Genomic DNA, 16,037 nt, shown 5'->3' on the forward strand with positions numbered 1-16,037 from the left:
TGCGAAATAATTCACCCCCTTAGCATTTTTCCTATTTTGTTGCATTACAACCTGGAATTTAAATTGATATTTGGGGGTTTGTATCATTTGATTTACACAACATGCCTACCACTTTGAAGATGCAAAATAAAAATATTTTGTGAAACAAACAAGACATAAGACAAAAAAACGGAAAACTTAAGCGTGCATAACTATTCACCCCCCCAAAGTCAATACTTTGTAGAGCCACCTTTTGCAGCAATTACAGCTGCAAGTCTCTTGGGGTATGTCTCTATAAGCTTGGCACATCTAGCCACTGGGATTTTTGCCAATTCTTCAAGGCAAAACTGCTCCAGCTCCTTCAAGTTGGATGGGTTCCGCTGGTGTGCAGCAATCTTTAAGTCATACCACAGATTCTCAATTGGATTGAATTCTGGGCTTTGACTAGGCCATTCCAAGACATTTACAGTGGGGAAAAAAAGGAATTAGTCAGCCACCAATTGTGCAAGTTCTCCCACTTAAAAAGATGAGAGAGGCCTGTAATTTTCATCATAGGTACACGTCAACTATGACAGACAAAATGAGGAAAAAAAATCCAGAAAATCACATTGTAGGATTTTTTATGAATTTATTTGCAAATTATGGTGGAAAATAAGTATTTGGTCAATAACAAAAGTTTCTCAATACTTTGTTATATACCCTTTGTTGGCAATGACACAGGTCAAACGCTTTCTGTAAGTCTTCACAAGGTTTTCACACACTGTTGCTGGTATTTTGGCCCATTCCTCCATGCAGATGTCCTCTAGAGCAGTGATGATTTGGGGCTGTCGCTGGGCAACACGGACATTCAACTCCCTCCAAATATTTTCTATGGGGTTGAGATCTGGAGACTGGCTAGGCCACTCCAGGACCTTGAAATGCTTCTTACGAAGCCACTTCTTCGTTGCCCGGGCGGTGTGTTTGGGATCATTGTCATGCTGAAAGACCCAGCCACGTTTCATCTTCAATGCCCTTGCTGATGGAAGGAGGTTTTCACTCAAAATCTCACAATACATGGCCCCATTCATTCTTTCCTTTACACGGATCAGTCGTCCTGGTCCCTTTGCAGAAAAACAGCCCAAAAGCATGATGTTTCCACCCCCATGCGTCACAGTAGGTATGGTGTTATTTGGATGCAACTCAGCATTCTTTGTCCTCCAAACACAACGAGTTGAGTTTTTACAAAAAAGTTATATTATGGTTTCATCTGACCATATAACATTCTCCCAATCCTCTTTTTGATCATCCAAATGCACTCTAGCAAACTTCAGACGGGTCTGGACATGTACTGGCTTAAGCAGGGGGACACGTCTGGCACTGCAGGATTTGAGTCCCTGGCGGCGTAGTGTGTTACTGATGGTAGGCTTTGTTACTTTGGTCCCAGCTCTCTGCAGGTCATTCACTAGGTCCCCCCGTGTGGTTCTGGGATTTTTGCTCACCGTTCTTGTGATCATTTTGACCCAACGGGGTGAGATCTTGCGTGGAGCCCCAGATCGAGGGAGATTATCAGTGGTCTTGTATGTCTTCCATTTCCTAATAATTGCTCCCACAGTTGATTTCTTCAAACCAAGCTGCTTACCTATTGCAGATTCAGTCTTCCCAGCTTGGTGCAGGTCTACAATTGTGTTTCTGGTGTCCTTTGACAGCTCTTTGGTCTTGGCCATAGTGGAGTTTGGAGTGTGACTGTTTGAGGTTGTGGACAGGTGTCTTTTATACTGATAACAAGTTCAAACAGGTGCCATTAATACAGGTAATTAGTGGAGGACAGAAGAGCCTCTTAAAGAAGAAGTTACAGGTCTGTGAGAGCCAGAAATCTTGCTTGTTTGTAGGTGACCAAATACTTATTTTCCACCATAATTTGCTAATAAATTCATAAAAAATCCTACAATGTGATTTTCTTTCTCAATTTATCTGTCACAGTTGACGTGTACCTATTATGAAAATTACAGGCCTCTCTCATCTTTTTAAGTGGGAGAACTTGCACAATTGGTGGCTGACTAAATACTTTTTTCCCCCACTGTAAATGTTTACCCTTAAACCACTCAAGTGTTGCTTTAGCAGTATGCTCCCAGTCTCAAATCTCTGGAAGACTGAAACAGGTTTCCCTCAAGACTTTCCCTGTATTTAGCACCATCCATCATTCCTTCAATTCTGACCAGTTTCCTAGTCCCTGCCAATGAAAAACATCCCCACAGCATGATGCTGCCACCATCATGTTTCACTCTGGGGATTGTGTTCTCGGGGTGATGAGAGGTGTTGGGTTTGCGCCAGACATAGCGTTTTCCTTGATGGCCAAAAAGCTCAATTTTAGTCTCATCTGACCAGAGTAACTTCTTCCATATGTTTGGGGAGTCTCCCACATGCCTTATTTTTTTCATTAAGCAATGGCTTTTTTCTGGCCACTCCTCCGTAAAGCCCAGCTATGTGGAGTGTACGGCTTAAAGTGGTCCTATGGACAGATACTACAATCTCCACTGTGGAGCTTTGCAGCTCCTTCAGGGTTATCTTTGGTCTCTTTTTGCCTCTCTGATTAATGCCCTCCTTGCCTGGTTCGTGAGTTTTGGTGGGCGGCCCGCTCTTGGCAGGTTTGTTGTGGTGCCATATTCTTTAAATGTTTTAATAATTGATTTAAATGGTGCTCCGTAGGATGTTAAAAGTTTCGGGATTTTTTTTAATAACCCAACTCTGATCTGTACTTCTCCACAAATTTGTCCCTGACCTGTTTGGAGAGCTCCATGGTCTTCATGGTGCCGCTTGCTTGGTGGTGCCCCTTGTTTAGTGGTGTTGCAGACTCTGGGGCCTTTCAGAACAGGTGTATATATACTGTGGTGGACTTTATTTAACTAATTATGTGACTTCTGAAGGTAATTGGTTGCACCAGATCTTATTTAGGGGTATCATAACAAAGGGGGTGAATACATATGCACGCACCACTTTTCCGTTATTTATTTTGTAGAATTATTTAAAACAAGTAATATTTTTCATTTTACTTCACTAATTTTGACTATTTTGTGTATGTCCATTACATGAAATCCAAAAAAAAATCTATTTAAATGACAGGTTTTAATGCAACAAAATAGGAAAAAACGCCCATATACAAAAGGCACTGTATATGTTTTGACAACGACAGTTTACAATCTAAGGTAACACCAAGTAATTTAGTCCCCTTAACTTGTTCAACAGCCACACCATTCATTACCAGATTCAGCTAAGAGCTTAGGGAATTATTTGTACCAAATACAAAACTCCTAGGTTTTAGAGATGTTCAGGACCAGTTTATTACTGGCCACCCAATCCAAAACAGACTGCAACTCTTTGTTAAGGGTTTCAGTGACTTCATTAGCTGTGGTTGCTGATGTGTATATTGTTGAATCATCAGCATACATGGACACACATGCTTTGTTTAATGCCAGTGGCAGGTCATTGGTAAATATATAAAAGAGTAGAGGACCTAGAGAGCTGACCTGCGGTACACCACACTTTACATGTTTGACATTAGATAAGCTTACATTAAAGAAAACCCTCTGAGTTCTATTAGATAGATAGTTCTGAATCCACGATATGGCAGAGGTTGAAAAGCCATAACACATATGTTTTCTCAACAACAGGTTATGGTCAATAATGTCAAGGACTGCACTGAAATCTAACAGTACAGCTCCCACAATCTTCTTTTATCAATTTCTTCCTGAGTGGCGCAGTGGTCTAAGGCACTGCATCGCAGTGCTAACTGTGCCACTAGAGATCCTGGTTCGAATCCAGGCTCTGTCGCAGCCGGCTGCGACCGAGAGACTCATGGGCGGCGCACAATTGGCCCAGCGTCGTCCAGGGTAGGGGAAGGAATGGCCGGCAGGGATGTATCTCAGTTGATAGAGCATGGCGTTTGCAACGCCAGGGTTGTGGGTTCGATTCCCAGGGGGGGCCAGTATAAAAAAAAAATAACCCAAAACAAATTTGTATTCACTAACTGTAAGTCGCTCTGGATAAGAGCGTCTGCTAAATGACTAAAATGTAAATGTAAATGTTTCAACCAACTATCAGTCATTTGTGTCAGTGCAGCACATGTTGAGTGCCCTTCTCTATAAGCATGCTGAAAGTCTGTTGTTAATTTGTTTTCAGAGAAATACCATTGTATTTGGTCAAACACCATTTTTTAAAAACAGTTTGCTAAGAGCTGGCAGCAAGCTGATAGGTATGCTGTTAGAACCAGTAAAGGCCGCTTTACCACTCTTGGGTAGCGGAATGACTTTGGCTTCCCTCCAGGCCTGAGGACAAAGACTTTCCTCTAGGCTCAGATTAAAGATATGACAGATAGGAGTGGCTATAGAGTCAGCTAACATCCTCAGTAGCTTCCCATCTAAGTTGTCAATGACAGGAGGTACAGTATGTGTGATGGCTCATTGTTCCTTGCTAGCATTCCCTGCCTAAGTTTGCTACTTTGCCAATGAAGTAATCATTAAAATAATTAGCATCATCAAATGGTTTTGTGATGAATAAGCCATCTGATTCCATGAAATATGGAGTTGAATGTCTTTCTGCCCATAATTTCATTTAAGTTTTTTTCCCATCATTCTTTATGTCATTGATCTTGGCTTCATAATACAGTTTCTCCGTCTTTTTGTTGAGTTTAGTCACAACATTTCTCAATTTTGCAGTACGTCAGCCAGTCAGATGTGCAGCCAGGCTTATTAGCCACTCCTTTTGCCCTCTTAAAACCATACAGTTTTTCAATTCCTCTTCAATCCACGGCGCCTTAATAGTTCTGACAGTCAGTTTCTTAACAGGTGCATGTTTATCAATAATTGGAAGAAGCAATTTCATAAATTCATCAAGTGCAGCTTATGGATGCTCCTTATTAATCACATCAGACCAACAAATATAACAGTCACAGCAAAATATTTTGTGTGATCTTTTATAGACAATTTTAGGCCCAGCTTTTGGAACTTTGGCTTTCCTGGATATAGCTACTATATTGTGATCACTCCATCCAATGGGTACAGCTTTAGAACAAAGTTCTACAGTATTAGTAAAAATGTGATCAATACATGCAGATGATATTGTTCCTGTAGTGTTTGTAAACACCCTGGTAATAATAATAATAATATGCCATTTAGCAGACGCTTTTATCCAAAGCGACTTACAGTCATGTGCGCATAAATTTTTACGTATGATAGGTTGATTAATAACCTGAACCAGATTACAGGCACTGGTTACAGTGAGAAGCTTCCTCTTGAGCGGATTGCTTGACGAAAACCAGTCAATAATCAGGTCCCCAAGAAAGTAGACCTCTCTGTTTACATCACATACACTATCAAGCATTTCAAACATATTATTTAGATACTGACCGTTAGCACTTGGTGGCCTATAGCAACACCCCAAAAGAAAAGCTTTGAGGTGAGGCAGGTGAACCTGCAACCACAACACTTCACATCAGATATTCTCTACGCATTACAGGGATATGGCTCTGAGTACATACATCAACATCTCCCCCATAAGCATTTATGTCTCTTCTATAGATGTTATATCCTTGCATTGCTACTGCTATATCATTAAATTAATTATCTAAGTGTGTCTCAGAACGGGCTAATATTAATGTTATCTGATGTTAGCAAGTTATTGATTTCATTTACCTAATTTCTAAGGCTCAATACTGTATATTAATATGGGCAGCTTCTCAGAGATAGACATAATATGGAAAAGAGCAAAAATGTGTGTGTGTATGCTGCGGTGTTGAAGCTACGAACCCATAGGCTTGGATCTCTCATCTCTTCCAGGCTTTTGGGAGGGAGGGTGGACAATGAGCCTATCATAGCGGATTCAAGCAATGTCCCTACGTGCTCTGGCAGCTTTCATGGATGGGATAAGCGCTTTCCTCTTCTGGCACACAGCTTCAGGATAGTCCTCGTTGAGGAAGATGTAAGATCCTCTCAAGTTCTTGACTCTTTCCGGAACAGCTACATTGTCCTTGAACCTCAATAACTTGACCACTATCAGCCTGAGCCTGTCACCTGGGCCAGTGGTAGGTTTTCCAGTCCTGAGGGCGTGCTCCACCTCAATCATCCTGTGGTCTATCTTCAGTTTATCCGAGATCATTTCCCTCACTTTGTCCTCTCTCCGTCCAGGTCTCATGTGGAGATTCTGCAATTCCATCCACAACAATGTTGTTCCGCTTTGATTGTCCTTCGAGATAATCTGATTTCTCAGTCATTGTTATCATGGATTCACATACAGAACTGATGTCCTCTCTCAATGACGTACAGATTGCTGTCATCTTGCAATTCTCCTGTTTAAACTCATCGAACTGACCTTGGGAGAACTGCAAACTGTTCTTCAGGTCCTGGACCTCTCTAGTCAGGTTGTACATTATTTTATTAGTTGAATCCACCAGTATTTGGACACAAGACTTGAAGCTATTTTCTTGTTGTTGTAACAACTGCTGGTAGAACTATTTTTGTTTGTTTAAAATATCCTTCACCTGTGATAGAGAGAGACACACCACTGTCCTCAACGGTACTCCCACCTGCTTTGGTCTTTGTCATGGTAGCAACATAGGTTACGCTGTTACTCCTCACAGTTCCAGACAGGGCAGGTCGCAGGGCATATTGGAAACAACAACATCAAACAGCAGGGATCTAGACAGCCTCAAGCCCAAGACAATCCCGGGTCCCAGCCACAATGGCTAACTGCGTCACTGGCTGCGTTCAAGCCCTCAAGCAAACCCCGCTAGCTTGATAGGCAGCTAGCTAAAAGCTAGGCTAGCTTTTGCCACGCCAAGCAGTTCCTCAGACCCGTCCTTCGTCGGCAAGTTCACTGGACAGATAGTAAGCGGTCCCAGCAACTGATGCCAACCGCGATTTGGGATCCAAACTCAAACGATAGACAGCTAGTAACTAAACTGTTTCAACATACTTTAAAAACTTTTCTAAACAACAATCTGAGCTCTCCCTCGTTCCTCGTTCAACAGGAAGTGATGCGATGACTGTGACGTGATGACTGTGAAAGGATGGGCTGGACAAATGCGTTCTTTTGTCCAGCCCATTTTTTCCAGCAACATAAAAGCTGAGAGTATTTCACTTTCAACCACATAAAATATGTATCCAAGAAAAACTGAAATGCTTTCAGAAACATGTTGGATCATTCAAGTCTTTTAATTTCCTTAAAAGTGGTCAACAAACTGATGTCATTTGGATATTTTGCACGGACAGCTCCCACGTCCCGAAATGTCTTCACTCCGAGAGAGAAGCAGAAATGAAAGAAAAAACTTTACTGATGTCAACTAAATTGTTTTTTTAATTCATTTTTTTATTAGGGGTAGATCATCTTTTAATATTTCAGATAGAATGTAACTTCCATCAATGTAATTGTCTGCATCACTTCCAATCCATCATATGTTGTTTTTCCCCCAAATATATATATATATATATATATATATATATATATATATATATATATATATATATATATATATACAGTATATATACATATACATACAAACACATATATATATATACATATTCATACATATAAATACATATACATAAATATACAGTTGAAGTCGGAAGTTTACATCCACTTAGGCTGGAGTCATTAACACTCGTTTTTCAACCACTTCACACATTTCTTGTGAACAAACTATAGTTTTGGCAATTCGGTTATAACATCTACTTTGTGCATGACACAAGTAATTTTTCCAACAACGGTTTACAGACAGATAATTTCACTTATAATTCACTGTATCACAATTCCAGCAGTTCAGAAGTTTAAATACACTATGTTCACTGTGCCTTTAAACAGCTTGGAAAATTCCTGTAAATTATGTCATGGCTTTAGAAGCTTCTGATAGGCTAATTGACATAATTTGAGTCAATTGGCGGTGTACCTGTGGATGTATTTCAAGGCCTACCTTCAAACTCAGTGCCTCTTTGCTTGATATCATGGGAAAATCAAAAGAAATCAGCCAACACCTCAGAAAAAAAAATCTGACCTCCACAAGTCTGGTTCATCATTAGGAGCAATTTCCAAATGGTTGAAGGTACCACGTTCATCTGTACAAACAATAGTACGCAAGTATTAACACCATGGGACAACGCAGCTGTCATACCACTCAGGAAGGAGATGCGTTCTGTCTCCTAGAGATGAATGTACTTTGGTGCGAAAAGTGCAAATCAATCCCAGAACAACAGCAAAATAATTTGTGAAAATGATGGAGGAAACAGGTACAAAAGTATCTATATCCATAGTAAAATGAGTCCTATATCGACATAACCTGAAAGGTCGCTCAGCAAGGAAGAAGCCACTGCTCCAAAACCGCCATAAAAAAGCCAGACTACGGTTTGCAACTGCACATGGGGACAAAGATCGTACTTTTTGGAGAAATGTCCTCTGGTCTGATGAAACAAAAATAGAACTGTTTGGCCATAATGCCCATTGTTATGTTTGGAGGAAAAAGGGGGACGCTTGCAAGCCGAAGAACACCATCCCAACCGTGAAGCACAGGGGTGGCAGCATCATGCTGTGGGGGTGCTTTGCTGCAGGAGGGACTGGTGCACTTTACAAAATAGATGAGGAAGGAAAATTATGTGGATGTATTGAAGCAACATCTGAAGACATCAGTCAAAAAATTAAAGTTTGGTCGCAAATGGGTCTTCCAAATCGACAATGACCCAAAGCATACTTCCAAAGTTGTGGCAAAATGGCTGAAGGACAACAAAGTCAAGTTATTGGAGTGGCCATCACAAAGCCCTGACCTCAATCTCTATAGAACATTTGTGGGCAGAACTGAAAAAGCATGTGCGAGCAAGGAGGCCTACGAACCTGACTCAGTTACACTAGCTCTGTCAGGAGGAATGGGCCAAAATTCACCCAACTTATTGTGGGAATCTTGTGGAAGGCTACCCAAAACGTTTGACCCAAGTTAAACAATTTAAAGGCAATGCTACCAAATACTAATTGAGTGTATGTAAACTTCTGACCCACTGGCAATGTGATGAAAGAAAGAAAAGCTTAAATAAATAATTCTCTCTACTATTATTCTGACATTTCACATTCTTAAAATAACTGACCTAAGACAGGGAATTTTTACAAGGATTAAATGTCAGGAATTGTGAAAAACTGAGTTCAAATGTATTTGGCTAAGGTGTATGTAAAACTTCCGACTTCAACTGTATATACACATATCCTTTAAAAAATATATTTCCCTTTATTACTTTCCAACCCCACCAACCCTTCCCTAATTGGAGTAAACTAGTGAAGAACAACGCTCAGACCTCTACTTCCAGTTTATACATTTTATGGACACAGTCAATTTTACAATAATTATATTTTGTTTGTTTGTACTCATGGACTTCCTCAACCTCTCCGATCATTTTCATGATGTCCATCCGGTTTGCATCTACATGCCATATCTTTCTAACTGTGCTCTTTCACAAAAGCTCTCAACCTATAACCTATATACTTTTTATGGACACAGTATGCTTTACATTAGTTATCTTGATGCTATCAGTTGTTGTTAGTTGTTATTAGTCCCATCCTTCAGCTCCATTCAACACCTCCCATCTATCTCTTAACAAAATCCATATTGGATTTCTATTTGCCATATATTTTTCAACTGTAATGTGATTTTTCACAAAAGTTCTGAACCCTTCTATTCTAATTGTTTCTGCAGATTATAAATTGAAAATAACCATTGTTGCTAAAAATATTATTATATTATTGATCGATTGACTATGACTTTTCAGATCACCCAGTAGTGCTATCTGCACGGTTAGCTCCAGGTAAATATTGCAATCCTTCAGCCATTCCCGGAACTGTGACCAAAAACAAGCTACAAATGGACAGTACCAAAACCAAATGATCTAATGATTTTGTCTCTTCACAGCAAAATCTGCAGAGCTGGGAAGATTGTATCCCCCATATAAATAACATTCTATTGGTAGCAAGAATTTTGTATAATAATCTAAATTGAAAAATTCTATGTTTTGAATCCGGCGACATTTTACGTATCAGTTCATAAACACTATGCCATGGAATTGGTACGTGAAAAATCTTTTCCCAACTATTTTGCAATCTATATAGGACGGGTGTCAATCCTTTGGTCCTTAAATGAAACTGGTATACTTTTTTATGTATCACAATTTTCTTTAACCAATTATGTTCTTTAATGCAGGGCCGACAGACAAGTTCCTTACTTTTTCCCCCTTCCAATTTCCTCTACCATTTTTGCGGTAATGCTGCAATTATTTGGTTGTAATTTGGGGTAGAGCAGACATTTCCGTATGTTTTTGTTAGCTGCATGTGTGATATAACGCCACCAGTCCTACCTATGATATCATTTACGAAGATTATACCTTATTTAAAACATTTTTCAAAAAATGTAGTTTTTTAATCAATTAGTATATTTGAGTGTAACCACATTATTTGTTTTGTTGAGGATTAAATTCAAATGGCAACCAACTTACTATGGATTGTTTTAGAAATAGTGATATTTGGGAGATTATTTCCTTTTCAAATAACTGAAAGTGTGAGGTTGTAATCTGAATAAAGGGAAAAAGGCCATTCTTGAATAAGGGGGAGACAATCTTACTAATTTGCTCGAGAACCAGTTTGGATTTAAGTATAACTTTTGTATGACTGAAGCTTTTAGTGATAGGTCTAATGCTTAAATATTTAATAATTTCTGTCCTCCGAATTCATATTCATTTTATAAATAGGCCCGTTTAATTTTGTCTGGCTTGCCGTTCCAAATAAAATTGAATATTTTTTTCTCATATATATAATTTAAAAAACTGTTCGCTAGGCGTAGGCAAGACCATAATAGGTAAACTGGGATAATACTAAAGAGTTAATCAGGGTGATTTTTCCACAGATAGACAGGTATTTACCTTTCCATGGTAGCAAGATCTTATCTATTTTTGCTAACTTTCTATTAAAATGTATTGGAGTGAGATCATTTATTTCATTTGGGATATGTATTCCGAGTATATCTACATCACCATCAGACCAACTAGATTGTTGATGATGCATTCATTCTATCGATTTATGACATTCTTTCTGGTGAGCAAGGCTATATTTAGTATTCTAGAGCATCAAGTACGGGATCAGACACATTTGTGACTCGTTTCAGGAAACTAGGCGTATGTCGCGGGTCACTACCTCACAGGAGAGCCATTTCAACGTAAACTTTAAAAAATAAATTACAATTAGTTTTTGGGCAGAAATGTGAACTTTCATGTGCCTTAATAACAAACTTGTATGCCATATGTAAATATGAATAAAATTGTTAAATTACAAGCCTAGTTGGTTTAGCCACAGAAAAAGACAGCAACATTCCCGATAGCCATGATTGGCTGAGATGGACATGACGAGAGATGAGTTCGGATTGGTCTGCCATATAGCACGCTTCTGTCTATTTGAGCTGGTCAGTATGTGTAGGTAATCCTGTCTAACACAGCCTTTTAAAAAATGTATCTCGTAGTAAAACTGCATAGGTGTTGCTCTCCACTTTCTGTAGGACCAAGTTTTGAAATCAGTGAATTAGAGTATGATAGCTAAGGAGATGGAGAAAACACCTGTCTCCAGATTACAACATCAAACTAAGGACAACCATGGCATCCGTGAGGGAGATGCGTCTATCCACTATGTATACGGGATAAGATAGTCGAGCTAACTACATTTTTCAGATATTACACATTTCTAATTTTAACAGAAAGTGGTTTCATTTAAAGTTAAAGTGTACTGTTAGCTAGCAAACATTAGCTGGCAGGCTTGCTAGCTAACGTTACGTGTATGATCATATTATTCGTATCTCAGAGCCATTTGCTTTGCTAATTGTAGCCTAATGTTAGCTAGCTAACATTGAACCTGGTTGGTTAGCTACCTGCAGATTCATGCAGGGTAGTAACGTCATGAGTTTGGAGTATGGTTAATTGTTTACCTAGCTAGCTAGCTACATGTCTTAACTAAAAAGACTCCACTATGCAAGTAACCATTTCGGGTGTGTTCATAAATTCAGTCTGAGTATGCCAGAGCATTGAATAACTGATGAATTTACGAACACTCAACACCAGTTGAATATGGCTGGTGTCAGTAAACGTTGGCAAAAAAGAACGTAATTAAATTGTTGCCAGCAGCACAGTTACAGTCACCAACGCTCTGGATTACATGCAAACAGCCTAACCAGCAATCTAGGGTGAGTAAAATGGTCAGTGGGACGTTCTCTAATTTGTGTCTGGAAGTACAGTGGGAAAAAAAGTATTTAGTCAGCCACCAATTGTGCAAGTTCTCCAACTTAAAAAGATGAGAGAGGCCTGTAATTTTCATCATAGGTACACGTCAACTATGACAGACAAATTGAGATTTTTTTTTCTCCAGAAAATCACATTGTAGGATTTTTATGAATTTATTTGCAAATTATGGTGGAAAATAAGTATTTGGTCACCTACAAACAAGCAAGATTTCTGGCTCTCACAGACCTGTAACTTCTTCTTTAAGAGGCTCCTCTGTCCTCCACTCGTTACCTGTATTAATGGCACCTGTTTGAACTTGTTATCAGTATAAAAGACACCTGTCCACAACCTCAAACAGTCACACTCCAAACTCCACTATGGCCAAGACCAAAGAGCTGACAAAGGACACCAGAAACAAAATTGTAGACCTGCACCAGGCTGGGAAGACTGAATCTGCAATAGGTAAGCAGCTTGGTTTGAAGAAATCAACTGTGGGAGCAATTATTAGGAAATGGAAGACATACAAGACCACTGATAATCTCCCTCGATCTGGGGCTCCAAGCAAGATCTCACCCCGTTGGGTCAAAATGATCACAAGAACGGTGAGCAAAAATCCCAGAACCACACGGGGGGACCTAGTGAATGACCTGCAGAGAGCTGGGACCAAAGTAACAAAGCCTACCATCAGTAACACACTATGCCGCCAGGGACTCAAATCCTGCAGTGCCAGACGTGTCCCCCTGCTTAAGCCATGTCCAGGCCCGTCTGAAATTTGCTAGAGTGCATTTGGATGATCCAGAAGAGGATTGGGAGAATGTCATATGGTCAGATGAAACCAAAATATAACTTTTTGGTAAAAACTCAACTCGCCGTGTTTGGAGGACAAAGAATGCTGAGTTGCATCCAAAGAACACCATAACTACTGTGAAGCATGGGAGTGGAAACATCATGCTTTGGGGCTGTTTTTCTGCAAAGGGACCAGGATGACTGATCCGTGTAAAGGAAAGAATGAATGGGGCCATGTATCGTGAGATTTTGAGTGAAAACCTCCTTCCATCAGCAAGGGCATTGAACATGAAACGTAACTGGGTCTTTCAGCATGACAATGATCCCAAACACACTGCCCGGGCAACGACGGAGTGGCTTCGTAAGAAGCATTTCAAGGTCCTGGAGTGGCCTAGCCAGTCTCCAGATCTCAACCCCATACAAAATCTTTGGAGGGAGTTGAAAGTCTGTGTTGCCCAGCAACAGCCCCAAAACATCACTGCTCTAGAGGAGATCTGCATGGAGGAATGGGCCAAAATACCAGCAACAGTGTGTGAAAACCTTGTGAAGACTTACAGAAAACGTTTGACCTGTGTCATTGCCAACAAAGGGTATATAACAAAGTATTGAGAAACTTTTGTTATTGACCAAATACTTATTTTCCACCATCATTTGCAAATAAATTCATTAAAAATCCTACAATGTGATTTTCTGGAGAAAAAAATCTCATTTTGTCTGTCATAGTTGACGTGTACCTATGATGAAAATTACAGGCCTCTCTCATCTTTTTAAGTGGGAGAACTTGCACAATTGGTGGCTGACTAAATACTTTTTTTCCCCACTGTAGCTATTTAGCTAGCAAATTTTAGCCAGTTAGCTTGGGTGCTTGACTGCCGTTGTGAGGTCAGAACGCTCGAATCAACCCTACTCCTCGGCCAGACCATCCAGTGTGCGGTCTGAACGCTCCGAGAGCGAAATGAGATGGGTGGGGCTAAAGTTTAAGAGGGTGTGAATGATGCTGAATGGGTGTAGACAAAGAAGAGCTCTCCAGTAGGTAACAAAACATTCAAAGACGATTTTCTCAAAAGTGAGATTATATCTTTATCAACTTCCAAAGCAGAATTACTTTCCCATTGTTCCTCAAATGCAGTGTATGATATACAGTACCAATCAAAAGTTTGGACACATCTACTCATTCAAGGGTTTTTATTTATTCTTACAATTTTTTCATTGTAGTATAATACTGAAGACATCAAAACTATGAAATAACACATATGGAATCATTTAGTAACCAAAGAAGTGTAAAACAAATGAAAGAATATACTTCATATTTGAGATTCTTCAAATAGCCACCCTTTGCCTTGATGACAGCTTTGCACACTCTTGGCATTCTATCAACCAGCTGCACCTGGAATGCTTTTCCAACAGTCTTGAAGGAGTTCCCACATACAGTGCTATGAAAAAGTATTCACCCCCTTTCTAATTTTCTCTACTTTTGCATATTTGTGATACTGAATGTTATCAGATCTTCAACCAAAACCTAATATTAGATAAAGGGAACATAAGTGGACAAATAACACAACAATTACATATTTATTTCATAAACAAAGTTATGCAACACCCAATTTGTTGCTTTTTAGCAATTTTCATGTTTCAGCTTCAGCTCACAGACGGATGGTCTGACATTCTCCTGAAAAATTCTCTGATAAAGAGCAGAATTCATGGTTCCTTCTATTAAGGCAAGTCGTCCAGGTCCTGAGGCAGCAAAGCATCCCCAAACCATCACACCACCACCACCATGCTTGACCTTTGGTATGATGTTCTTACTGTGGAATGCAGTGTTTGGTTTTCGCCAGGCATAATGGGACCCAAAGTCCAGACCTAATACCAATTGAGATGTTGTGGCAGGACTTGAAACGAGCAGTTCATGCTTGAAAACCCACACGTCACTGAGTTAAAGCAGTTCTGCATGGAAGAGTGGGCCAAAATTCCTCCACAGCGATGTGAGAGACTGATCAACAACTACAGGAAGCATTTGGTTGGAGTCATTGCAGCTAACGGTGGCACAACCAGTTATTGAGTGTAAGGGGGCAATTACTTTTTCACACAGGGGAATTGGGTGTTGGATAACTTTGTTTATGAAATAAATGAAATAAATATGTAATTGTTGTGTTATTTGTCCACTTATGTTCCCTTTATCTAATATTAGGTTTTGGTTGAAGATCTGATAACATTCAGTATCACAAATATGCAAAAGTAGAGAAAATTAGAAAGGGGGCAAATACTTTTTCATAGCACTGTATGCTGAGCACTTGTTGGCTGATTTTCCTTCACTGTGCCGTCCGACTCATCCCAAACCATCTGAATTAGGTTGAGGTCGGGGGATTGTGGAGGCCAGGTCATCTGATGCAGCATTCCATCACTCTCCTTCTTGGTCAAATAGACCTTACACAGCATCAAATTATAGTCCCAATAAGCCCAGGAATATTCTGTTTATTCATGGATACAGGGATACTCGTGAGCAGGATATCAAAGTTGCATGTAAACAGCTTATCCTGAATAAGACCTTAATGGGGATGCTGTGCGCATGTAAACGTGGTCAGTGTGAGAGTGGAATTTAAATGGAATCATAGGGAGAGTGAGGAGGGATAAAGAGCCTCGAAGCTGAGAAATTGATGGATGGGCATGGAGATGGTGACAGATAGAAACATTTGTGAGATAGTGAATGAAAGACAAGGAATGTCAGAGATAGGGAGGTTGAGGAATGAGAGAGGCATATATGTGGACAAATGACTTGCTTTGCCCTGCATGGGGTCATGTGAGTTTAATCCACTGTGTAGCTACTGTAGGACCAACCAAGTGAAATGAATGAAGTATGGAGTCCATAGACCAACAGTATTCTACAGTATTCTATATCGTCCAATTACTTTTTCTCCTCTGACCCTAACAGGAAGAGCCAAAAGTATATTGAACAGGTGGAACTCCCCAAGATCGGACACCCAACATTTTTCCCAGTGTCAGAGAGATACAACC

The sequence above is a fragment of the Coregonus clupeaformis genome, chromosome 29, assembly GCF_020615455.1.
Source record: "Coregonus clupeaformis isolate EN_2021a chromosome 29, ASM2061545v1, whole genome shotgun sequence".
Classification (NCBI taxonomy): domain Eukaryota; kingdom Metazoa; phylum Chordata; class Actinopteri; order Salmoniformes; family Salmonidae; genus Coregonus; species Coregonus clupeaformis.